The 26,399-nt window shown below is 42.3% G+C and overlaps 1 pseudogene; it reads right to left on the bottom strand.

Moving 5' to 3' along the window:
• Nucleotides 1-2,817: 2,817 nt before the first annotated feature.
• Nucleotides 2,818-25,953, bottom strand: LOC111757567 (testis-specific Y-encoded-like protein 5; annotated as a pseudogene).
• Nucleotides 25,954-26,399: the final 446 nt, after the last annotated feature.

The raw sequence follows: 26,399 nt of genomic DNA, 5'->3' as shown, positions 1-26,399 counted from the left end.
TACATTATAGTCTTTAATGTAGTTTTATAACAGAACAGTCTCTCCTTTTGAGGATCCCTTCATCTCAGAGTCTCCTTACTAATTCTGAAAACTCATTTATAAGGACCATTTCTGGAACTTCATTAGTTAACACTGAAGCAAAAAGCACATTTGATAGTGCACCTCACAACTATCACCACCAGGGTCCCAATCTCTCAAAGCAGCCCAGCTGGACTTTGAATAGTCCAAGTAGAAGAAACTATACCTGAAACTAGGTTAACTATAACTGGTGATTGAAGCCAAGTGATGGGCACACAGGACCCAAGAACTGTCCTCTGTGTTTCTGAAATCTCCATAACAAAAGGCAAAAGTTTCTTTAAAAAAGTAGACTTGTACATTTTGGGTAAAGATTAAGAATTAGAGGCAAAATTAAGAACTAATTAAGAATTTAGAGGCAAAATACACAGCAATGTAGCCTTAATCATCCACATATACAAAGTCACATCTAGAAATAAAGAGGAAGCATCCAATGTAACATTATCCTGGTTTTGGTTTGTTTCTGGGATGTAAAAAAAAATCCACAAATGATAAGATGCAAATTGGACAAAACTTCAGATCATTTAGGCATCCTATCAACAACTTTAATGCTCCCTTCCTGACTCTGTGGAAGGTTCTTTTATCCATCTTCCATCACTGCAGCCCGGTAAGGCCATCCCTTACCAGGATCACGCCTGCTCCACATTTTTGCTCCAATTTTCCTACTAACCTCCCTTTACTGCAACTCTCAGCCAAGAACTCCCTTGAAAAACTTAGACTGAGGTCTAATCTAAGGTAAGGGAAGCTGGGGCAGTGCAGATATAGACCTAATCCTCCTTTCCACCCTCAGGAATGAGGCAAAGGAGGATGCAGACTAGCCTGGGCAGGGGGGCCCAGTACAGTTTGCCCGGATACTGGGAATAACCTGAAGGTCAAGAATAGAGTCCCATGCTGTTTTAGTTACTTTTTACTTGTTGCTGAGACAAAATACCTGATGACCAAGTTGGGAAAGGAAAGGTTTATTTCTTACAGTTTTTGGAGGTTTCAGTCCATACTCAGTTGGCTTCAAGGCAGGGTGGCATGGAGAGGCCACAGTTCATGGTGGCTGCAAACAGCAAGGCAGAAACCCGCAAGAGAGAAAAACATGCCTTGTTCCTGCCATTACATCACATCTTGAGTCCACCTCTATGTGGGTGTAGCACTGACACCATCAGTCCAAGCACTATACAATGAACCAATCACAGATGCATAATGTAAATGTATGAGGCTTGGGGGCCACCCACATTAACCATGATACATGCCCTAAATGCACCTTGGAATCCTCTGTAGTGGAGATAGATGCTTACCCCTGCAGCATCTGAGGGTATAGAGCAAAGGATTGTCAGAATGGGAGACCTAGGAATTTAGTGAAATCTTGTCACACACACACACACACACACACACACACACACACACACACACTTTTTTTTAAAGGGCTGAGGATATAAGTGCATAAGCTTTGGGTTTAGTCCCTACTGCCCCCTGCCACAAAGTATACACCAGTCCACAACACAGTTGCCTTGAATTTTCAATTTCAAAACTATAGAGTAGGTGTGAGGCCCAGAGTCTGAACACAAAATCACTTGGCCTTTTGGTTTTGTTGACTATTTCAGCCTAGTATAACAGTGCGAATAGAGGTCCCCAGCTGAATGTGCTCTATATGTAGAAAACAATGCTTTGTTTCTTCTCTGCCTGAGCCGTGGTACTATTTTAAAAAGTTCAAAAAAATAAAGGAAGAAAGGAAAAGGGTAGAGGGGAAAGGAAGTTGGTAGGAAGAGGAACGAAGACAGAAAATGGAAGGTAGAATGGGAGAATGGTCTGGAAGTCAAGAAAATACCATGGAGAAATGAGATAAAGTCAAATAGCCATCCACAAGTGAGAAACACCTCCTCCACAGTGCTTCCCTTAGGGTACCCTGGTCATATCTTAGAGGAAATTAAGGGAGGTTGACAAAGATATTTAGTTGACAAAGGTGGGGGCCAAGCCCACCCTCGCCTAGAGTCACAGCATGAAGACAGTGAGCATGTTTTCTATACATATCAGCCCTCCCACTAGTCTCAGCCAGTAGGGTCCTGAAATCTGGGGAGGGCAGGTGTGTCTCAGGCACTGGCAGGGTTCTTGAGTCCATAAGCAGTTCCTGAGGTCTTTGTTAATCAGGAAGCCCATGAGGGCCAATAACAACTTAGCTAAAATTGAGAGGTCTTTCAATCACCAGGCATAGCCAGGTATCAAAGGTTCATCAGCAGACACGCCCAGAGGCAAGACACAGGATGGTAGAGAATACATGGCATACTGTCCATCGAAGCCCAGCAGTCACATGCCATTCTGCTGTCTAAAACTGGAGATAAGGTAGGTGGCATCTTAGTTAGTGCTCCCATGCCCGCATGACAATAAATTCTGGCTCATCACATGCATTGGCTTAATCTTGCAGAGGTAACGGTAAAGCTTCCCACAGATAAAGTGCCTGGTCAGCATGACCTTGAAGCCCAGCAAGTCACTGGTCATGAAGCAGCACAGCTTGAGGGTGCTCTGATCCTCCTGAAGAATGACTTGAGAATGTTTATGTCGAACACAAGCAGGGAAGGCCAGAGTCAAAAACAGGGTCCAGGCAATGTACAGAAAGGTAGGACACATCTCAAATGTAAGTGCTTAATATACAAACAGCGGGGTGAGATCAAGTAATATGTAATACTACTGTTAAAAAACAAAAAACAAAACAAAACAAAACAGGAAGACCACAGAAAAACTTTAGCCATATTCTGGTTAAAGTCCAAATAGACTACAGCATATAGAAGCCAAGATGAAGAGAACACAGACAGCCAAGCACACATATAGAGAAGCAGGAACAGGAGGAGGTAGAAGGGAGACTTGGACAGGATCAGTTGGCGCAGGGGTCTCCCCTGGCTACATTGCTGGGCCTGGCCTGCCTTCCTTTGCTTTCTCTCCACAGGTCTTTCACTCAGAAGGTAATACTGCAGAGTTGCTCATTGATTATCTCAACCATCTTGTCAGACTCAATAGCAGTGTGGTTTACAAGCCACCCAGAGAAGTCACCGTTCTCTTCTAGGTTTCCCTGGGTCATGGAGTACAGATGGTGCCCTGGGAGCCGCTGGATCAGAGTAGAACGAGAAACTACCTGATTGGAAGGCCCACATCCCCATTCCCTGATGAGTACCTTATTTTGGATGTAGGGACTAGGGTCAAAGTAGAACTTGATCTTGTAGCCCATCTAGGGAGGCCAAGTTCCTCCACTTCCAAGCCATGCAAAGCCTGCCCCCAGAAGCTGGGGATATTCTTGATGAGGTCATTGTGGTGCCCTACGTAGGGCAGTCGCTGCTGCCCGAACTTGCAGGAGAGCCCGAGGTAGATCACATCCGCCTGCAAAGGCGCTCAAGGCCTCCAGCTTCAGCTGACCTCTCCAGGGTGTCCATGTTGCCTTGGGTCACTGGGGCCCCACCCACAAGGCACCTCCACTGTTTTCCTCTCTTCCCCATCAAGCCAGGAATACTCTCCCCAGCCGCCCCTTTCTTGGGCTGCTCACCAGCGGTGGCCTGAGGCATCCTCCCCGCTGAGCTTCAGCTCTTTTCTGGCACCTTCTTTCCAGAAGGGCCACTCCAGTGGAGGTGCAGGGCCATTTATTGGTCTCATCTCAGTTCCCACGAAGACGGCATCTGTGGCCAGGCGCTCTGAGAAAGACGTGGCCCTGCCTGGCCCGGCTTGGTGGTCCAGGTCTTGTGGGGCATCTTCTCCAGCAGCGTGCGCACTCCTGGCCTTTGCCCCGGCTTTTGGCCTGGGAGGATTTTCTACCTTTACTGTGGCTGCTCATGGCCATAAGCAGACTCTGCTCCAAAGCCAGGCTCTTCCTGGTATTTACCTATCAATTGAATGGGAAAGCAAGGGGCTGATTTACCATCCATCTACTAAAAGCTCTTTTAAGGCCTTTTCAATACTGGAGTTCTAAGATTTTAAAATTAAGGCTTTCACAATTTATTCCATTATTCAATCAATAAATATTTCATGTGCCATGGTGCTAGACAGGTAAATATTGGTGAATAGCATAGACATGGTCTCTACTTTTGAGGAATTTAGAGATTATAAGTGCTTTGATATGTTATACCGAAGTGTGCAGTGTAGGGAAATTGAGATGATCTGATGGTGGGAGGGAAAGAAAGTAGTTAAGCACATTGTTAAAGCTCAGATATATTATCCTAATTAATCTTCACAACCACTTTTTAAATTACATAGCAATCCCAATTTGCAAATGAAAATAGCAGGCAGATAGAGGTAAACTGCTGAATCTCCAGTAACAATCTGTGCTAAAGCTAAACTTTGACCTCTGGTCAGTCTGATGCCAAACACAATCCTTCTAATGCCACACCGTACTCTTGACACCCAACCAATTCTGCTGTTCAGTGAGGACAGAAGCTCCTCAGTGAGAGGAAGAGTCCATGCTCTGAAGAAGGGGAAATGCTGGGGTGGTGGAGTGCTGACCTGGACCTGCTGGAGCCTCTTTCTGAGGATGAGGCTGCTGTCTGGGGCTGAAGTAGCCCAATCAACCTAGCAGGGCAGGGTTCTGCTAGAGTAGTGCTGTCCGGGAGGGCAGCCCAGGGGGTGGATTTCTTCTTGACCCTTTGAATCATTTATCTCACTGTGTTAGCCCCATGTCTTCCTAGGCCTACTCAGGACTTGCAAGGTTACTTGTTTCTTGGTTTCTACCAGATTCTTTAAGCTCTACTTCCTCTGATCCCTCTCACATTGTATAGAGATGGAATGTCCCCTGGAAAGAAGGATGCTATGGGTTGAGTCTTTGTGTCCTAAAATACATGTTGAAACTTCAAGCCCAAAGCCATAACACTAAGGAATGAGGGATTGGGAGGTGATTAGGCCACTAGAGTAGGGTTAGTATTCTTATAATATAGGAGCCTGCTGTGGTGGCACATTCCTGTAATTCCAGCATTCTGGGAGACTGAGGCAGGCGTATCAAAAGTTCCAGCCTGTTTTAGCAAGACCTTTTCTCAGAATAATAAAAGGGGGGCCTTGTGAAAAGGCCTTGTGTTCAATCCCCAGAACCCCTCCCTCTCCACACAGAGGTTGAAGGAATCTTTTTCTGCCTTTCCAATCTTCTTCGTTATAAACGAAGTCTTAGCCCATTTTTGTCCTTACCATGTGAGGGTTACAGCAACAAGGAACCATCTTAGAATCAGAGACCTGACGAGTCTCCCAGCACCTTAATCTTGGAATTCCCAGCCTCCAGAACTGTGAGAAAATAGGTTTCTGTACATAAGTATAAACATAAGTATTATGCTATAATAGCCAAAACAGACAAAATAGCAATTGGTACCAAAAAGTGGTATCAGTTATTGCAATAACAAATAATGATACAGTAAGCAGAAACATTGAAATGACACCTCAGATTTGGAGGCAGATTTATTTATGTCAGTAGGCACTGATTGGGTTTATCCCCAAAATATCAGAATGAGATCTCTGATGGTCTAGGGATTACATGAGAATGGCAAGCAGGAAGCATAGAAGCAGAATGGCTTGTCAGCTGGGGATTGGTCCTTATGATGTATATCGTAGTAACCAGCTATACATCACAGTGACTAGTTGTCTAAGAAATAAAAGTAACAGGAACTATAACCAGAGCTATTACCTAGGAAATTAACAAACTGAAGTATACTGGCTGGGGAGGCATTTTCTGCTACAGTTTTCCCCTCTTTTAGTTTTCCTGGCAAATCTTTGCTAGGCATATTACTTACGATCTTTTGAGACCAGGCCCAACTAGAAGCAGTAACATTATAGAGTTGTCAGTGATCCTAGGTTGGGCTCTGGCCAAGGCCCCCAAGATTGTCTTATTACAGAGTTTTTGTTTTCTAAGTTGCTTTTTGGAAGATACATAATTTAGGCCTATGTGTTCTGTAACGTTACTCTGGCAAGGCAGTGAAGAAGTTAATATGATCTAGGAGATTGTCCAGTGTGCGTTGGACTCTCATTACATGTTGGTCAAGTGTTTGATTTATTGTTATATTCTTTTGGAGCAAACATCCATAAGTTTAAGGCCAAAATCACAATTAGCAGGGGGCAGAGAAGCAAGGAAGTAGCCTGAAAAGACACGAAAATTAAGGGGAATAGGTATGGAGCAATCCTGTCAACCTCATCCTCAGGCTTCAGCCATGTGTGGACTGGCCAGCATCCGGAGTGACTAGAGCAGGGCTTTGGATGTGTCATCTCTTCAGAGTGAGCTGTCTGATCCAAGTAAATTTTCTAACAGATCTAGGGCTAAATTTCTGAAACTTGTAGAGATAGTTAATATGCACCTGTGTTATATGTATATGCAGGAATGTCTACAGTTTACCTGGTAGCAGGACCCTATAAATTCCTACTGTTTTTTCCAATGTAGGTAGGGAATATCTTGGGTAAGCCTGAGTAGTGCAGATGAAGGCTAACAGGTATTTGTAACCCCTGTAAGCTGTTATTTTTATGTAGTCTATCTATATATGTTTAAGTGGGGAGAGTCCACTATATTGCATGAGGTCAGGACCAGTGACACAGATGCTGAAGCCTGAGCTGGCTGCAGGAGTACAACTGCCAGCACTGTGACTTGAGCTTGCAGAATATATGGTGGGTACAGGTCTGGTTCTGATCTTCCAAGAGTACCAAGTAAAGATTTTCTGGCTGGAGTTGTTGTTTTAGTCAATTGGATCCCCAGAGGGGGCTGAGGCCTCTGGATCAAATTATTTAGCATTGGTGCAGGTTTCCAACAGCAGCAGGAAGCAGTAGAAGGAGAGCTTCAGTCAAAGCTCCATTCCTAAAAGAGCTACTTCCATCCATAAATAGGGTATATTCTGCATCTGTCAGAGGGTTTAGTTCACAGTTATTCAGGAGGTCCAGTACAGGATGTGGGACCTGGAAAGTTAGATCTTGGCCTAAGGTGAACTTGTCAGCTTTCTTGATCAGAAGAACAGTGGCTATTAGAGTGCAAAGGCCAAGAGGGGAGGTAGCCCTTAGCGAATGAATCCAACTTTGTACAGGTAGGCCACTGGACATTCCCATGGGCTGAAAGATTAAGTAATCATCATTTTTTTGTGTGTGAACTCAAGGATCTAGATTTTATAGACGCCTGCAACCCCCAACATTTTTTGAGTTTCTTCTTGTAACCAGTTTCTGCCAGACATTGCAGCAAAACTTTTGTGCCTTTTCAGCAGGCAGCTTGGGTGTCATTAATCAGAAGTAAAGTGATCTTCTCCAAAGAGGATAAACAAATTTTGAACTTCTGGGAGGTTGAGTGTAGGTCAGTTGACTTTTGAGTCTAGAACTGAGGTCTTTCCATTTAAAGGTGAAGAGGGACTGGCTGACAGGAGCCAATCAAAGGCAGAAGAAGGCATCCTTTAGGCCCAGGAAGGTGTACAAGCAGGCTGAGGATGGCATAAGACTGAGGCAGTGTATACAGAAGGCAACTGATAGCATTGAATACTCAGAGATCTTGAACTGGCTTTACAGGCAGAGGTAAATTTCAGCAGCCTTTTGTAGTTTTGAAACCTCTGGGGTGATTGAATTTCAAGTCTCTGTGACATCGGATAGTGTTTGATGCAGATGGGGGTTGCCCCAGGATGGAGCTTCCCAATCAGAGGCAGGTGGCCAGTGGCCCATTTTTAGGGCCCAGGGGACTATGATGGAACTGTGGAGCTGGAAGGGACCGAGAAACAGGCTTTCCCAGAGAGAAGGTAGTGGAAACTTGGCCAAATCTGTTGCGAGGGCTTCCCCCAAAATAGTAGATAATTATTACCCACTGTGGCAATTAAGTAACAATCCAAAAAGAGTGTGTAGGTTGAGAGTCACGGAATGTAAGGTGAGGGCTGTATCGTTGATGATACAGAAATCTTGCCCAAGGTGATTAACAGTCTATAAGGCTTATTTGTGGCTCGGTGCCTTTTTGTTTTTCCCATGACATCTGACAGCAATGAGGCAGCATGGCTGATGGCCAGGCCTGTAGGCAAGTCTTTAGCACATACCTCCAGGATGAGAGTTTTCAGAATTTCAGGACTGTGGTTGTCGCTCAGGCTGATGCAGGCATCATCTTCCTCTCAGGGAATAGTTAGAATTGACAGCGCAGGGTTAAATGAGAGGGAGACTGACTGACTTGGCAAAGGAGATGATAGCTTCTAACTTGAAGAAGTGGTCTCTTTGTGGTAGCAGTATTGGCTTAAACAGATGTCCTCTCAGGCTACAAGTTTGTGCCTAGCAGAAGAAGAACAAAAGAAGTGTCCTAGTTGCCCCAGTGATGTAGTATAGGCTCCCAATGTTCCAGCTGAAGAAGGGAGCTTGGTCTGGCCTAGTCTGAGCCCATGAAACCAATGAAAGGATTGTAATCTCAATGGGCATGTAGTTTTATTGTCCAGAGTCCTTCTATTAGGCTTTTGAGTAACAGTAGTAACTTTGGCTTATTGTTGGGCCTTTTGTTACCCTCTTTGATGTCTTTGAGAGGTGCTTAACTGGGTTGCTTCTAGGTGGGGTAAGCTTTGGGAAAGCCCATGGCGATTCATTCATCAGGGATGACAGTCCAGGTTTTCCTCAATCAAAATGTGGAACTCAGAAGGAGCTGCTGACCGTCATCTCAGGTAGGCTCTGGTTGACACCGTCTGACCAGGACAGAAGCAAAGGGCTCTAGAGGGAGGACTTCTGTGGCTGAACTCAGATGGTGGTGCTGGAACCATTTCAGGTGGCTGGAAGTAGATCAGTTGAGAGCAGGGGTGAGGCTATAGGTGTTGGCAGTGACTGCAGTAGCCAAGGGTATCGCTGTGGAATTCTCAGGAACAATCGGCCTCTTCCCTCGACCTTTTTTTTTCTTTGAGATGCAGAGATTGGTTTGGTTTCATTTTTTTTTAAAGAGAAAAAACATAAAAATAACATTCAGAGTTTCACAATAGATTAGTAGGACAGTTGCAATAATTAATACTTTGCATATTGTCTTTGAAGTACTTATCCAGAGTACAAGATATGGGCATTATATCGTGTCTAATCATTATTAGCACAAACCTTTCTTTTTAATGAACTAAGAGAAACTAGCTGTATAACTATCTTAATTATCGTGTATATACATATTTTTTCTTCTTTCTTTTCCTCCTTTCCCCTTTTACTCATCAGTTTATCTTTTAAACAGTTTCTTTCTAGTTCAAAATGTCTATTGTAAATTTTGGACCTTATTTACTGGTGCAGTTTCTCTCACTAGTGAGACAATACGATGTTTACACATATTGGGTCTGTTTTATTTCACTTGTGAGTATGGTCTTGAGTTGCAGCCATCTACCTATAAAAGTCTCCAGTTTATCCTTCTTTATAGCTGAGTAGTACTCCACTGCATTACAAATATCTTTTTTTAATCCATTTCTCAGTTGATGGACATTTGGGTTGTTTCCAAGATGTAAGTTGTGCTGCTATAAATATAGGTGCACAAATATTGCTGTGGTATGATGTTTTTAATTCTTCTGGGAAGATACCCAAAAGAAGAATAGCTGGGTCAAATGAAACCTCTAATTATAGTTTTTAAAGGAATCTCTACACTAATTGTCCCAGTAGTCACAGATCTACATTCATAACAGCAGTGGAGGTTTCCTTTTCCTCACAGCCCCACCAGCAATTGTTATGGATTGATTTCTTGATCATAGCCATTTTTTTTGAGTTGAGATGAAATTTTAGTGTGGTTTTAATTTGCCTCTTTCAAATGACTAATGATGTTGAATTTTTTTCATGTATTTATTTGCCATTTGAATTTCTTCATCTGAGAACTCTTTATTCATCTCAGTTATTCATTTTTGGATTGAGTCTTTGAATTTGGTGAGTCTGATTTTTTTCAGTTCTTTACATGTTCTTGATTTAAGTTCTTTTGTTGCAGAAACGGGACTAAATTGCATAGAAGACACATAGCACCAAGGCACTTGGAAGGCAACAGCTTTATTATGCCAAGAGGCTACTGGGAACTCAGTTCCAAATCATCAGCCCCGATTTGGGGTAAAATAGAAACATATATGTTGCAAGCAGGAAGTACAAAAATCTGCTAATGGATTGCTTTATAATTGGTTGCATATATTTTTCATGTTGTTAGGCAGATTCATTTTAGGCAGGGTTAGTCAGGGGATTTCTTATCATATAGTAGGAAGGTGAGGGGCTTGGGTGAGTAGGTAAAATCAATCATGTCTTTGATTGAGCCAGTCTGTCCCTGGCTGATAAATCCTTGAAACAAGCTAGCATACCAGAATATGTTTACAGACTGGGTAGTGCAGATAGATTATATTTATATTATAATTTGCTGTTGGCATGGTATGTCAAGGCCAACTGAGTCTGACAGTCTAACTGTGAGACATGTGGACCTTAGCATAATGTCAGTCTGTGGGTTTGAAAGTTTCTGCCTCACTTTGTCTGAGGACAAGTGGCTGTATGTTTTTCCTACTCTGTGGGTTGCTTTTTCACTATGTTAGTGATTTCTTTTGTTATGCAAAAGGTTTTTAACAAGGCAAGATCCTATTTGTTGATTCTTTGTAATATTTCCTTTGTAGTCTGGGTTTTTTTCATGAAGTCTCTGCCTACACCTGTGTTTTCAAAATTTGCACCTATTTTCTCTTCCAGAAAATTTAGTTTCTCTATTTTAATATTTAGATCTTTGATCTATTTTGACTTTGTGTGGTGATAGGCATGGATCTAGTTTTAGTCTCTGGCATACGGAAAGCCAGTTTTTCCAGCACCTTTTATTAAAAAGACTATCTTTCTTCCAGTGAACATGCTTGGCTCCATTGTCAAGCATAAGGTATTTTTTTTTTTTTGCTAATATCATACTGATTTTATCACAGCAGCTTTGCAGTATAATTTCAGGTCTGGAATTGTGATGTTCCCTAAGTTGCCTTGTTGCCAAGAATTGCTTTTGCTGTTTAGGTTTCTTTTGGTTTCAAATGAATTTTAGGAGTGTTTCCTCTATATCTGTGAGATATACTAAGGGTATTTTGATTGTGATTGCATTAAACTGTACAGTAGTTTTGGTAGTATGGCCATTTTCACTATGTTGGTTCTTTCTATCGAAAAACAAGGGATATCTTTCTATTTTCTGATATCGTCTTTGATCTCCTTTTTTAGGGTACCATAAATTTCACTGTACAGATCTTTTACATTTTTTGTTAGATTGATTCCTAAGTATTTCATTTTTTTAGGTGCTATTGTGAAGAGTGTGCTGTCCCTAATTTCTCTCTCTGTGAGTTTGCTGATTGTGTACAATAATGCTATTGATTTTTGAGTGTTGACTTTGTATCCCACTACACTACTGAGTTTGGGTATTAAATCTGCAAGTTTTTTAGTGGTGTCTGGAGAGTCTTCTATGTAGAGTATCATGTCATCTGCAAATAATGACAGTTAACCTCTTTTCCAATCTTTGGTTTCATTTTTAATTCTATAAAGGCCCCTTTCCCTACAGTCAGGGACTGTGGATTTTGGCTAATTAATTCTCATCTCTAACTTCCTATGTGTAGTGTACCCTTGAACAATGGCACAACAGAAAAAGATGGGAGCCCCTTTTGCAGATGTCCACCTGGCCACACACCTTGTGAGGATTTAAGTGTAACTAGCTAAGGAGGGTGTGAGGCCTCCATTTTGCCACCCATGGATCGTCATGCAGGCGAGGGCCTAATCAGTCATTGTGACTAGGGCTTTCCAGTCTTGGCTGCACAGATGGAGCAGCCTATTGCTTACCCTATCTAGTCCAGCCACTCAAACATTCATTCAACAGGCACTCAAAGTGAAACATCTCAACCCTCTTCTTTGAGGATGGTCTTGACTAACAAGAGTTGATCAGACTCCTCTTCTGTTCAAGGTGAGCAGGACTGATTGACAGACTAATTAGGATGCCTCTGGGTGTCTCACCAGAAGTTGGCATGCAGGCAGGCAAACAGACAGATTGTGCCTTACTCTCTTTGGGATCCAATGTGAGCCACTTGAGTGGGGAGCCAGGAATCTTCCTCTAGACCTCCAAAAGGATTTGAGAAATATTGAGGGCATGCTTTCCTGGAGGCAGGACCTGGAGAGGTCCTTGCTCCATCTGTGAGGGCCATGACAGGTGACCAAAGAGATCAGCACAGTTGATCTTCCTGGTCAATGCGCCAGACGCTACAGCAAACAGGCACACTGAAACATCACCCAGGATTTGGATGCAGATTTATTTATGTCAGTAAGTACTGATTGTGGCTTATTCTGAAAATATCAGGCCCTGATCTCTGGTGGCCTAGTGCTTATATGGGATATAAACAAGCAGAAAGTACAGAGGCAGAATGGCTTTACAATTTGGGATTGGTTTTTACAGTATGCATCCCAGTGGCAACTATACATCACAGTGACCAGCCATTTCTAAGAAGCAAAAGTAATAGAAACTGTAACCAGGACTATTACCCAGGCAACTAACAAACTGAAGCATACTGACTAGGGAGGGGAGACATCTTCTGCTACAGTAAAAATGTAGAATTGGCTTTGGAACTGTGTAATGGGTAAAGAGTGGCCCATAAAGTGCTATTCTGAGGAAGATTCAGAAAAAGAAAAAGAACTCTATAGCAGGAGTTAAATTTTCTGGAGGTTACTTAAGTAGGTTAAGCTTAAGGTCATAAGGTTACTTATGATCAGAATGTGGGTAGAAATAGGCAGGGTAAAGGCCATTCTGATGATGTTTTACGTAAAAGTGAGAAATGTTTTATTAAAAAATTGAGGAAAGGCCATCTTGTTTTAAAGTGGCAAAGAAGTAATCTGAATTATGCCTGTTGTCTAATAATTTCTTAAAGGCAAGATTTAAGGATCAACTAGGACAATAGTAGTGAACCAATAGCAGCAGTCTGATTCCTGTCATTGAAAACTCTAAAAGGTTTGCCACCACTGAACTAGAATATAGTATTTGGTAGAGAAAATATATAAGCAAATTGTTCAGAATGCTGGATGAATTCTCTTGACTACTTATAGTAAGGAACAAGAAGAGAGAAATGAATTAAATAAAAATTTGTGATTAAAAAAAGGTCCTAAGACTGACCATGTAATGATAAAACACCCATGCGTGGGAGAAAATATCAAGACTGACCAAGTGAACATTTGATGAGATTAGAAGGGATAGAAGGAAGCCAGGTGTGACCCATAAAGACAAAGAATGATCCTGAAGGCATTTTGGTGAACTTTCTGGCTGCTGTACCCATCACAGCCCAAAATGCTTTGGTCTGGAGAGCAGAATGATTTTAAATAAGAACCTCTGAGCCACATATGGGACCTCAGGGCCATCTCAAGTTTTGGCTCCATGCATTTAGGTGCAGTTTTCATGGATTTCTCAACTGTAGCTCACACAGGGCAGGTTTAGCTTGGACTGCTTCTCTGGAAGTCACAAGAAATAAGCATTGGTAGTGTCCACACGGTGTTCATTTGTGGGTGCAAAGACTGCAAAAGCTGAGGAGTCATAGCGGCCTCCATTTAGATTTCATAGAATGTGTCACAAAGTTTTTGGGCCTAGGAAGAGAACTGCCACAGAGCAGGGGCTGACAGAGAGGCCCACGAGGGCAGTGCTTTTGGGAGCCATGAGAGCAGGTAGCCCCTGCTGCCCCAGACCTGTAGAGCCACCAGTGGGCACCACTACCTTTTGAAAGCTGTAGGCAACTGACTCGATTCTCTAAGAGGAAAGTAGTTTGTGTCCAGCAAAGCCATTTGATGAGGCTCTCAGGGCCTTGGGAGACCAAACTCCACCCTAGTGTGTCCCAAAGTTAGAACATGAAGTCAAAAACTGTTGTTCACCTTCAAGATTGACTACTGTTTGCCTCATGTGGTTTTGGACTTGTTTAGGACTTATCACTGACTTTCCCATTTCTTTCTTTGGAATAAGAATGTCTCTCCTGAACCTGTCCCATCATTGTGTTTTTGAAACTCATGGAGAGCAGGTTGCCTCAGGATGAACTATGACTTGGGTATCATCCATGTGCCAGTTAGCTGAGACTTTAGACTTAGACTTTTGAGTTGGTATGGCAGGGACTTAAGATATTGGGGCCACTGGGATACAATGAATGCATTTTGGATGTAAAGATGACTTGGATTTTGAGAGTCATGGGCAGAATAGTATGGTTTATATGTGATTGTCCTTCTAAAATTCCAAAATTCATATATTGGAATTTAGACTTCAAGGTAATAGTTTAGAATATAGAACCTTTGGGGGTGGTTAAGTCATGAGATCTCTGTCCTTGTGAATGGAATTAATGCACCAATAACAGGGATCAGAGAAGTACTTTTTGAACTTTGTCTCTTTATCTGTGTGGTGGATCTGGATGGTACCATTTATGAAAAACAGGTCCTCACCAGACACCAAACCTACTAGTAGTTTGATCTGGGACTTGATAGTCTCCAGAAATGTGAAAAGTATTTATAAATTGCTAAGTGTAAATTATTTTTTAATAGCAGTAGGAAAGAACTCACACAGTATGTTTGAGGAAAAGGAAGGCAAATCTGTGCACAGCAGGGTTGAACTAGACCTAAGCCAAGATTTCTGTCAGGGGTAGTATTGTTTTTTTCTTACCTACATACAGAGCTTTCCGTGAGAATTTTATGATGCAACTCCTGAATCCCCAGATTTCTGTCCATGTAGACTGATGTTCGGTATGTTAAGAGGCCTAAGGGTGAGCATGTTTAAGCTGGATGAACTAAAGAACTCTTCTGGAAAAGAAGTAGAGAAGACAATTCATAAGGTTTCATTGAAATATCTTGTCCTGCCCTGTGATTCTTCCTTGTCTAGACCAGAAATTCTTGCCTCCACTATGACTTTATCTCCCTGTCTAAATTTGGCCTCAGCTAATCCTTTGATTCTCTTTGTAGCATTTCTCTTCCGAAATGATCTTAGTCTTCCTGCTGAAAGAAAGCTCCAGAATGATGGGATCTCATCCACTCCACTACTGTGTGCACCAAGTTCTTTATGTATGGTCTTGGCAAATGCCCAAAAGGTCAGATTGAGTGCTCCCCCAGGACAGGCACTGGCTTTGGAGCTTTTCCTGCAGTGTTTGTTAAGATTTGTTGACCTTGACCTCGATAAATGTGGTCCATGTCAGGCCAACCTCTATTAGAGAACCTTTTGTAATTATTCAGGTCAACACTAGCCTTCTTTCTCTATCTACCACATCATTTTTTCTTGGGGACCCATGTTTCACATGCAGACTATAATTCACCTGCTATTGATTCCCTTTGCATCAATGGTTAAAATTAATTTTTATACCAACTTTACAGCTTGCTTTTAATGTTCATTATGGTAGTTTTGCTGAGAAAAAAAAGTTTCTGAACTGGGCTGCAATGTTCCTGGAAATCTTCTCACTGGCTCATTCTAAATGAGAGATCCTCAATGGCAGGAACATTCAATGATACAAGCAGTCATCTGTGTTCATTGAACATGGACTGTGCCAGATACTGGACAGCGTGCTCTCCAGTATTTAGCAAGCCAGCCCCACCTGAGACCCCATACGCTTGCATTCTAGGGAGTGTTATGGGTTTTTTTTTCACATTTCAAGGTGCCACCATGTGACTGAGCATGCATGCATTTCTTTATTCACCTGTTCACTCATTCACTAGTACTTCTTGAGTTCTGACCAGATTCCAGGCACTCTTGTAGGGATCCAATCACAAATATCACCAGACCCATAACTGCCAGAATGCGTTGTTTGGGGGAAAGATACATATAGTTAAATTCTGCCAGTGTTAATGCATCGCCAGTTTCATGCATGGATTTGATACAATCTAGGGTACCAGGGAGGGCATCTCTGAACAGAAAGTGAGTGGGAATTTTCCAGAGAATGGGAACAGAACTATCCCAAGGTGGAAGGAATCTGTGATGTTTTGAGAACCAAGAAAAAGGCCAGTAATTTGGGAGCCAGTATAGTATACTACCCTGTTAGTGGTATAGTAGCTCCTGCTACTAAGACTGGAAGGGGAAAAATGGTATGGTGGTAATTAAAAGAGGTTATACAAATTATCGTGCTTAAGTTGTGATATGGTAATAAATTTGATGACACCTAGAATTGATGATATACCTGTAAAGTGCAGGGAAAATGTTGTCTGGTCTATGGAGCCTCCTGCACAGGTTAGACAATGGTGTGAGATGGCGATCTAGTCTATTGGTCTATTGGTGTTTAATATTGGATAAATAAAAAATCTAACTATGGCTTTCATCTGAACAAATGCCCTCGCCACCACAGTGTACATCAGTCCTACGTCTGCAGCCCTCAGGAAAGTGAGACAGAGACAGACATGCCAGGAGCCCTTTGAAGCATACCTTTCCACGGCCCAGCTCTGGGTTGGCCTGAGTGCTAACACCGAGTGGCACAGGCATGTAGAATAAATACCACTGAGTAATAGATTTTTATTCACTGCCTGCACTGAATCCCTTCCAGATTGCAGAGGGGAGGCTGTTTGTACAAGTCAAACATTGATTCAGCTGCTGGTGCAAAGGGGCTCGGGTGGGGGAAGGGCTGTAGGAGGAGGGAGAAGAGGGGGGAACACTAGCTGGGAAGGAGAGAGAGAGAGGCCCATTCAGGGGTTAAATACTCCTGCTTGTGTTTCTGCCCCTCTCTGCTCAGATGCTGTATTTATAGACGGGATAATTGCAGAGGCTTTGAAAGCAGCTCTGAAGTGTGGGGCTGGTGGGGGGAGGGTGGGGACCAGGGTCCCACCTGCTCCTGGAAGCAGTCCCTCCCCCACTTTTCCATCCTCCTCCTTAGGCTCCATCCAGTGATGGTGCCTGTGATTAGGAACCTCTGTAGGTACCCGACATCATGTTTAAATTCCACGCTTTCAGTCCTGAAATAACCCAGAGAAATGAGTTCAGCCAGTTTCTGCAGCCACTTCTGGTCATCTTAGCTCAAGTGCCCCCTACATGCAACCCCCACCTTCACTCTCTGGAATGCCATCCTGTTTTATTTTTTTATACTATGATCAAAATCGGAAAATTATCTTGTTTATTTTTTAAATGAGTTTATTTAATGTCTGCTTTGTTCATTTTGTTTGAATACCGGCTTAGAAAATGCATGCAATAAATATTTGTTGACTAAATGAATGCTTATTGAACAAACTGGGAAACTGAAGCTCAGAGGGGGGAAGAAATTCTCAGGGTCCCACAGCAAGTAAATGGAAGAACTGAAATTAGCACCAGGGTGTGTTATTGCTTCAGAGCTGATGTTTCAACACTGGACGAGGAGTATTGAACTCATATACACACAGGACAGGGTGCTAAGGTGAAGGAAGGAGTGTGTGTGTGTGTGTGTGTGTGTGTGTGTGTGTGTGTGTGTGTGTATGCACATGCATGAGTGTGTTCTATGTGTCTGGCAGACAGGGGAGATCTCTGTAAATTTAGGATTTGGAGTTGAGGATGCTGCTTCTGTTGGTGGACTGAACTCCCTTCTGGCCCTGGCTGAAGGACAGATGCTGTTCAGCTGTAGCTAATTGTTACTGGACCTTCTGATTTTTCAAGATGGCAATCGTGATTGTTATGTAAAATTTCCTGGTTTTTAAATGCTGGTAATGCACATTAAAAAAAATTCACCCCAGAGACAAGCCAAGCACAAACATATCCCAGCTGCAGACTAGATAGGGCCATAGTTGCAACCTCTGCCCTCAATTCGTCCACTCTTGAAATGTGATGTGGATAACGTGCCACCCTTGCAGGGATGCTATACTTTGGGGATTCCAAAGCTCTTCCTTACCTAAAATTTATTTTAATATTCACATATTCTGGGAGGGAGTGGGGGAAGGAAAACAGACATGGAGTTTTTAGGTTATCAATCAGAGACTTTGCAAGAGTCCGCAGGAAAGCAGCAAAGCACTTGCTGTCACTCTTGGCTGTTGCTTACCAGCCTGTAGTCATCCTGTCCAGGTCCACTTCTCTCCATGCCTTTCATTTTCATCTTCTACTTGGGAATTCAGAGTTAGATGGGCATGAAGAAATCCCACTGAGTGCCACCCATGAGTTTGGGGTGTCCCAAGAGGGTTTCTTGGCAGCTTGGTGGAGAGCAGCTCATGCTGGTTCTTGTTTGGAGATGTGGTTATCAAAATATTGTCATGCTGTATAACGATAGAGCTCTGTCAACACACTTCAGTTCTACGTATGCTTTAACAGCCCAACAAGGGAAGGGGAATGCTTGGCTAGTCTGATAACTCTTGTGCAGCCCAGTCTTCCCTATTCTAGCCATTCTCTATTACTGGGACTACCCAGTAATACAGAACTGGGAATGGTTTTGCCAAATGAGTGAATGAATGAATTCTTGAGGTCCTGTGGGGTGAAACAACAGGGAAGACATAATAATAATAATAAATAATGTCATAACCATAGCTAACACTTTTGGGGTACACCTATATATTCTGGACACAGTCTTAAGTGTTTTAGGTGATTTTTCAAGGTAATCTCTAAGTCTAGAAAATGAATGCTGTGCTGTAAGTGCTAAGAGCACATCACCTATTTATATTTCATTTAGTCCTCATAGCAATCCTGGGAGAAAGGCATTATTACCCTGTTTTGCTGATAAGGGAACCAAGTCACTGGTTGTTGCCCACGGATCCTAACCAGTGATTGGTGGGTCAGAATTTGAACCAAGGCTGTCTTGACCCAGAATGCATGGTTGCATCAGTCAGGGAAGAGTCCAAGAGGGAGCTTGCTAGAGGAGTGCAATGGACTGGATGTGGTTTGTGCCCCCTGGGTTCATGTATTGGGAGCTTGGTCCTTAGAGTGGTGGTGGTGTCAGGTGGTGTGAAAGATTTACAAAGGGGGGCGTGGTGGGAAGTAATTAAATCATTGAGGGCATTGCCCTTGGGAGAAGTTGATGCAATTCTCACAGAATTTTAGTTTTCATGAGAGCAGAGTTATAAAAGAACAAGCGTGACCCCACCTCAGATGATCTTTTTGGTGTTCTGTCTTGCTATGCGCGTGCTTCCTTTGCCTTGTGATGCCCCCATGATGCAGTTTTCCAGTAGGCCCTTAGCAGAGGCCAAATGGATGGGGCTGCTTTCTACTTTGAAAAATGAACTAAATAAACCTCTTTTCTTTGTCAAGTATCAAGCAGCAAATATTTCATTATAGTAACAGGAAACGGGCTAATACAAAAGGAGACAAAAGAAGTCAGGAAGCAGTCGAAGAGTTAAGAAAGGAAGGATGTATGTGGGACTTGGGCTGAGAAAAAGCAACACTAAGTGCCTCCAGGAGAAGAAGGGCAAGTGTGAGCTAAGCATTGGAACGTAGTTCAGGATACTCCTCCACCTAGGGCTAGTCCCCTGTGAATGTGACGGAAGCTGACAGATTCAGGATTAATATAAAGGTTTCATCTCTCTGGGTTCCCTGGTGGAAGTTTGCTTGAAACCTGGTCAGAGCATGGTTGGTAAGCAGGGCTTGACCTCAGCTAGCAGCTGGCCCTGAACCTCTACATTTCTCCACGGAGGCCAGGGTCCCTGTCAAAACAGGTCACAGGGTTTAAAAATAGGCTAGAAATAAGAAGACCGATCAATTCTTTCTCAGTGAACTTAATGCTCTGTGAAGGAAGTGTGTAATTATATAGACTTTTGCGGAGGGGGAGAGACCATCACTGCCTCTCTCACTACGTATTACCTGTAGGTTGTCTGGGGCATTTGCTGATACACAGCTCTGTACTTCTGGTTTCAGGTAAAGGAGATGAGAAGGCACAGGTGCTTTTAAACTTTTTTCCATAGCCTATAGTAAGAAAAACATTTTCTTTGAAGCATCACACAGTTTACAAATACAGAATAATAGCAGCATCCACAAGCTATGTGGTTACATTAGATCAGGGCTGGGAGCCAGATTTGTTGGAGGATCCAATAGAGACCATATCAGGACTCAGCTCTCATTATCATGGAGCAGCCAGGCCAAGTAAACTGGGGGAGATACTTAAAATGAGGCAAAGTGGTCACTTTTCTTTCCTTGTCTGTTAATCTGTGGTGACCAAGTTTTGGACAAAGAGCTGCAAGGGCAAGACTGTTCACGGCTACTGAAAAAGAGTATTTTTTCCCCCCGATAGTGAGACATATGAAAGGAAAGAAGTATTTCCCTTTTTGGGCAATGTTTTGCATCCGTTGTGTGATGCTTATAATGTGACAGTCATGTTGTAACTATGAGGGAACATGTAGTATAGTAAGGATGGCAGAAGATTGATGGAACTAAGTCCCAAGGACATGACTGTACCTTTGTGCTAGTTAATCTTTTGCTACTGAAACAAAATACCTGACCCTCTAAGTTAGGGGAAGAAAGGTTTATTTAGCTCACAGTTGTAGAGATTTCAGTCCATAATTGGCTGGATCTAAGGCAGGGTGGCATGACAGAGAGGCATTGCAGAGGAGAAACGTTCATGGCGGCAGAAGATAGCAGAAGCAAGCAAGAAACTTAGTGGCTTTTTTCTGCCTCTTTTATACCCTATTTAGGATACTGGGATTGAGGTGGTGGCCCACCAATCAGTGAACTGATTTAGTAATAACACACCCTTAATCCCAGCATCATACACTTTAGGTTTAACCACATCAGAAAAAGCCCTACCCGTGACCACATGAAGCTTTGGGGGGACATCTAAACACAAGCCATAATAGTTCCTATACTTACATTGGGACCACCTACCTCAAATTCTTATCTAGTAATTGAAGATGTTTTTATGATTTCAGCTGTTGTTGGTGGTATTTATATTTATTGCAGAAATAATCTTAACTGAATTAGAGGTATAAGCGTGGGGGCTGGATTCCTGTATTTTAGGGGCCTGGACTTTTTGTACTGGCTCCTAGATCTCTGTGGGCAATTCAGATATGTCAGTTGGTTGGCACCTCCTTTTGTGCGGAGGAAGGAGAGAAGAAAAGAGCTTCTGATTAGGGTAGGAATCTCATAGTTTTGGCTCAAGATTCCTATCCTTCAGTGTGTTCTGTTCTATTTGATTTTTGCTTCTTTTCCTTTTTGTAAGAAAAAAAATATTTCTTTGAAACAAGCTGATATATCCTTGCTGAACTGAAATTATCCTTGTTACCGAATGCCTGACCAAGTGCATTGGAAAATTTCCCCATGCAGAGCCAAGGTCTAAGGCCTAAGATCCATGTCGCAGGGGTGTGGGGACACGGCCCTCCAATCAATAACACTGATTATGCCCCTTGAATGTCACAGATTATTTCATTTCTCTATGTAGCTAACCTTATCACTGCCACCCTGTCTTGGTTTGCTGAAGCTTTGAAGCAGCATTTGAAACAAGGGAAAATAAGTCCTTCAGGCTTTTTAAAGATGCTTTTTGGCTACATTGAATTCTTTGAATTTTCATAAAATTTTAGGATCAGTTTGAATTTTGGCTCAAAAAGAGACCAAGATTTTGTTGGGGATTATATTAAATCTGTAGATTAATTTGGGAGCATTGCCATGTTAAAATTATGCCTTAAGTCTTATGATCCAGGAACTGGGGTATCTTTCTATTTTTCAGACTTTCTTTAATTGATTTTAACAATGTTTTATAGTTTTCAGAGTATAAGCTTTGCATTTTTATTAATTCCTAGGTATTTTATTTTTTGATGTTACTGTAAATGGAATTGCTTTTAAAGTTTCATTTTCAAATTGTTTACTGTGAGTATATCGAAATACAATTGAGTTATGCTTATTTATCAGATATCTTGAAATTTTGCTGGACTCATTAATTTCTTCTAGATAATCCATATATATATAATATATATATATTCTTATTTCTACTTGTTTCAATTTTCCAAGGTTTCTCGGCCAAATTTAACCTTTATAGTTTTTTTTTCTCTTTCCCTTTTTAGTATAGGCAGGCAGAGTATGTACAAAAGCACATACATTTGTTGAAACTGGACCGTCATTCATTTTTTATCGGTTTCACTTTTGCACTGAGTATAGGGTATGGAACAAGATGGGGACTCATCTTAGGTATCTGGGGGAAGGCAAGAAGAAGATGCGTTTACCCAGGGAGTGAGGAGAGAAGGTGGAGAAAGAGTAAAGGAGTGAAACAAGAAAGGCAAAATGCTGGGCACTGTGAAGGGAGGTCTCAGACGTTGTGGGAAAGCAAACCGAGCCTCAGAGCTAAGCGAAGCATGAAAAAGGGGTGAGTGTTCAGTTAGAGGATGTCAGTGTATCTGTGATCGAACCAGGTTGCCTGTGATCAGGGAGCACCAGCAGCCTGCCCAGGATGGGCTCTTCAGTGTTGGTGTGGATGGGAGTGAAGAGCAGGACTGTCACCCAGGTATTGGTACTACATCATTTATCCTGTGTCAGCTATGTATCAGCCAGTGTGCTGGTACTTATATTCATGATCCTTCAGAATGATCCTGGATGGTGGGACCTGGGATTCCCACTTTACAGGCAAGGGAACTGAGTCTCAGAAAGTTTAGAACTTTCCTAGTTAGTGGGTGATAAAGTCAAGCGTGGAGAAATGGCTTTGATGGTGCATCTGTGGTGCTACATGGCCTCCTGTTACTGGGCTGGGGAGGAGTCTCCATATACTCTGCTATCCTTTCCTGCAGAAGCTGTCACTGTGACTGCTTGTGAAAGTCTCTTCTAGCATGTGACGGATGTATGTGGTAGCCCTAAATCCGCCCTGTATCTTCCTTTTGCATGGGATCCTTAACTAGTCACCAGTTTTCTGCCTTATTCATCACTTTGCTAGGTTCAAGGGGAGAGCTGGAAATGTTCCACAGCCAATTCTTGAAGACCGTTGGGAGATGAGCCCTCTTTGTATTTGCATAGATTTGCCTGTTGGATTCAGTTTTGTGAAAATAGGGGAAGCTCATGGCCACTCCACAAAGAACTTGACTGTTAACACTTGGAAAAGCTACTATGACATAATTGGGTTTCAAAAATTACTTATTGAAGTGGGGAGGGAGAGATGTGGAAAGACCGATCAACAGATCCTGCATTGCAACTATATAGAACAAAAAAGTTCTGGTGTGCTGTTGTATGGTAGGATGATAATGGAGGACATTGATGTATAGTACATTTCAAAAAACTAGAAGGGTTCCAGAGCTTTTACCATGAAAATCCTAATACTTGAGGAAGTAGATGTTTGCACTGACTTAAATATTATACAATGCATACATGTATGGAGATCACGTGTTATCCCATTAACATGTACAATTTTTAGTGTTTGCATGTAGCAATTAAAATAAATTTTATTTTACCTTATTTAACTCATTTTTTTTGCCTTTTTGAGACAGGGTCTCATGTGCAGTTCAGGCTGGCTTTGAGCTCACTTTGTAACCCTGGCTGGTCTCGAACTCACAATGATCCTCCTGCCTTAGCCTCTTGAGTGCTGGGATAACAGACGTGAGCCACTACTCCTGGCTAATAAATTTAATTTTAAAAGTTTGTTGGATGTTGGACAGATTCTAGTCTTTGCTCCAGCACCAGCATTTTTAGGGCCGTACTCTACTAGCAGTTTTCAAAGTGTGAGGCAGCTCCAGTTTAGCCTAGACAATGGGATTCCCTGTTGTAACAGATCTTTTCTTAACAAGCTCATCTTTTGAGAGAACAATTAATTATTGCTTTCTGAAGAGGGTCCAGGGACAAATCAGCCCATGAGTCTTTCACTCTGAGATTATAATTCAGAGCAAGAAGCAAACACGAAATAAATAATTACAAGCACACACATCCTGAGCATAGCAGTCTTCTGTCTCCATGTAGCTTTTCACATAGCTGTTTTTTTTTAAACAAAAGATCACTTTCTAGATCCCATCTCCTCTCTCTTTTCTTCTCTCTGCTTTCTATGCTATATTTCTACCTCTTGACACCTTGTCCTGCTATCTCTCACCTAGGCCCTGGATGTCAGCTCCTCCCATAACAGTGGCTTCTGCTGTGGTCCTCTCTGAAAAGCTATAGGCAAACAATTCACACAGGGCTTTTTGAAATCACTATAAATTACTGTGCCCCCAATCACTGTGCTGGGAGCACCCTTGGGTTAAGCAGGGCTCTGCAGAGAACTTTCTGCCATCTGAAGGAACATTCCAGGGAGAGCAGCTGCAAGAAACATCTTTCTGAGTTTAATTCTTTGGGGGTGAATTGTACGTGACCAAGTTTCTGTTTGTGTGTGGGTGGAGAATGCTGCTTATGTTCATTTCTAGCTTTTCTCCCTTCACTGAATGTATCTTTAAGGATACTTAGATGTGGGACTATGGGCTGGAGGTAGGTATAGTGGCCATTCTTATACTTTAGGGGAGTCAGCGTGTACCTGTTAAATGATAGGTCATGTAATCATATGAAATCACAGAATCTCAAAGTTAAAAGGGGACTTATTACTTATTCTAATATTTTTCAAACTACATTGATCCATGAAAAATGTAATTTAAACCATGACCTACTATACATATATACATACATGTTATTCATATGTATGATATGCCCACAAATTTATCTGTCATATAAAAGTTTAAGATATAACTAGTCATAATACGCTTATATTTTCTATTCTATTTCATTTAAAAATTCTGACTTAAATTTCAAATTGAAGCTTGGAAAACATTGTTCTAATTCAACTGTTTGCCTAAATCATGTACTTTCTACCTGTCAAGAACTTGTCTAGTTCTTCCTTGGATTTTTTCCAGTGATGGAGAACTCAGTATCTAACTACAAAGTCAGCTCAGTATTTAGACAATTTGGTCTGTTCCCTTAGAGTGATCCTGAATTTTTTGTCCTCATAAGACGGATTCATTCTTCTTCTAAGTAAAATTCATTCAAATGTTTCAGTGGTCTTCCGTCACTCTTTCTGTCTTCCATCTCTTGGTCTTGTGTAACACAGGGACTCTGGATTAGTAGTGATTTGGCATGCATCAGCTTGTGAAAGTCAACTTCCAAATTTTCAGCAATGTTGGAGCTGATTATTAAAGTCTTTGTTAAAAATTAAGTTCTGTAACTTACAAATTATTTGCAAAGACAAGGATAAAACTCAAAGATCACCACTTACCACATTGCACTATTACCTATACATATTTTTGGGTGCTGGGAATTGAATTCAGGGCCTTCACACTTAGCTATATCCCCACTTCCAGCCCCTATTATGTTTTGAGACTGAGTATTGATAAACTGCTAAACTGTTCAGGTTGTACTCGAGGATGTAATCTTCCTGCTTCAGCCTCCCAGAGTGGTGGAATTTTGGGCATTATCAATGCTTCTAAAACTAAGTCTTTTGTATCTGCATGATAGAAATAACTGTATGATGGTGTGCCACTGCCTGTCTCTGTGTCTTTCCCAATTCTGTGTTCAGTGACATCCCATTGGTAGTTTGAAATTGGTTTGAAAGTAAAAAAAGTATAATAGGGCCCAGCACCTTGGAAATCAGTTGTGCATTTACCAGCACACCATGATTGGAATCAGAGCATTAATTTCTTTGTACAGTGCATGTTCTTCTAGGGTTGCTGTCTTGGTCCATTTTCTGTTGCTATAACTGCATACCTGAGACTGGGTGATTTATAAAGAATAGAGGTTTATTAGGTTTTAAAAATTGTGAATTCCAAAAGCATGGCACAGATAGCTGGTCAACCTCTGATTAGGACCTTTTTGCTGCATCCTAGCACAGTGAAGGCCATCATGCGGTAAGGCAGAGCACACATGGACAGTAAGCTTGATTTAATAACAAAGCAACTTTCATGATAATCCCACTCCATGAGTGGGATATTCAGGTCTGAAGGCAGAGTCACTTCTCAACAAAGCTGCACTGGGGATAGTGTTTCCAACCTGAAATTCGGAGACACCTTCAAACCAGACGATGTGATGTGCTCAGGAAAATATTGGCGTGCGACACCTGTACTGGTGTGAGCTGTCATCTGTACTGACTGTTGCCCGTTTTTTCCATTTCCCTTGGTCAGGTAAGGTGTGGCTATGGCGTATGCTCTACTCATGCTCACCTTAGCTGGCTTCACAATTGACATCCTTATTCATCCTTTTTCCTAAGCCAGATCACAGGTCCACTGACAGCAGTGCTTGGAGGTTGCTTTGCATCCTTGCAAAGCCTTGAGCCTTGAGATGGTCAATTTCATTGTTACAAAAACTTGTCCAAAGCCAGTAAGAACCCAGAACTCCCTGGGAGCCCCTCCCCTGCTCTGGTGTCCTTCTGGTGGAGAGCCCTGGGCTTGGCTGGATGATTCCAGGGTGAATAGGTGTTGTAGTTCAAGCAGCCCTGAGCTGGCTAGCCAACACAGGCAGCCCAGCTGCCACTGGGTAGCTGGCCAATAAATCACTAGGCTTTGCCTCTCTGCAACTTAATAAAGCTGAGATATCAACTGCATCCTGTGTCAGTGAGGAAGTACCTGGCCCCTCCTCTTTTCTCCCTCCCAGCTTGGGACAA

This window comes from Cavia porcellus, unplaced genomic scaffold, assembly GCF_034190915.1.
Source record: "Cavia porcellus strain 051 isolate PalLab524CR breed Dunkin Hartley unplaced genomic scaffold, mCavPor4.1 scaffold_31, whole genome shotgun sequence".
Classification (NCBI taxonomy): Eukaryota; Metazoa; Chordata; class Mammalia; order Rodentia; family Caviidae; genus Cavia; species Cavia porcellus.
This window is presented reverse-complemented; position numbering and strand designations above follow the sequence as displayed.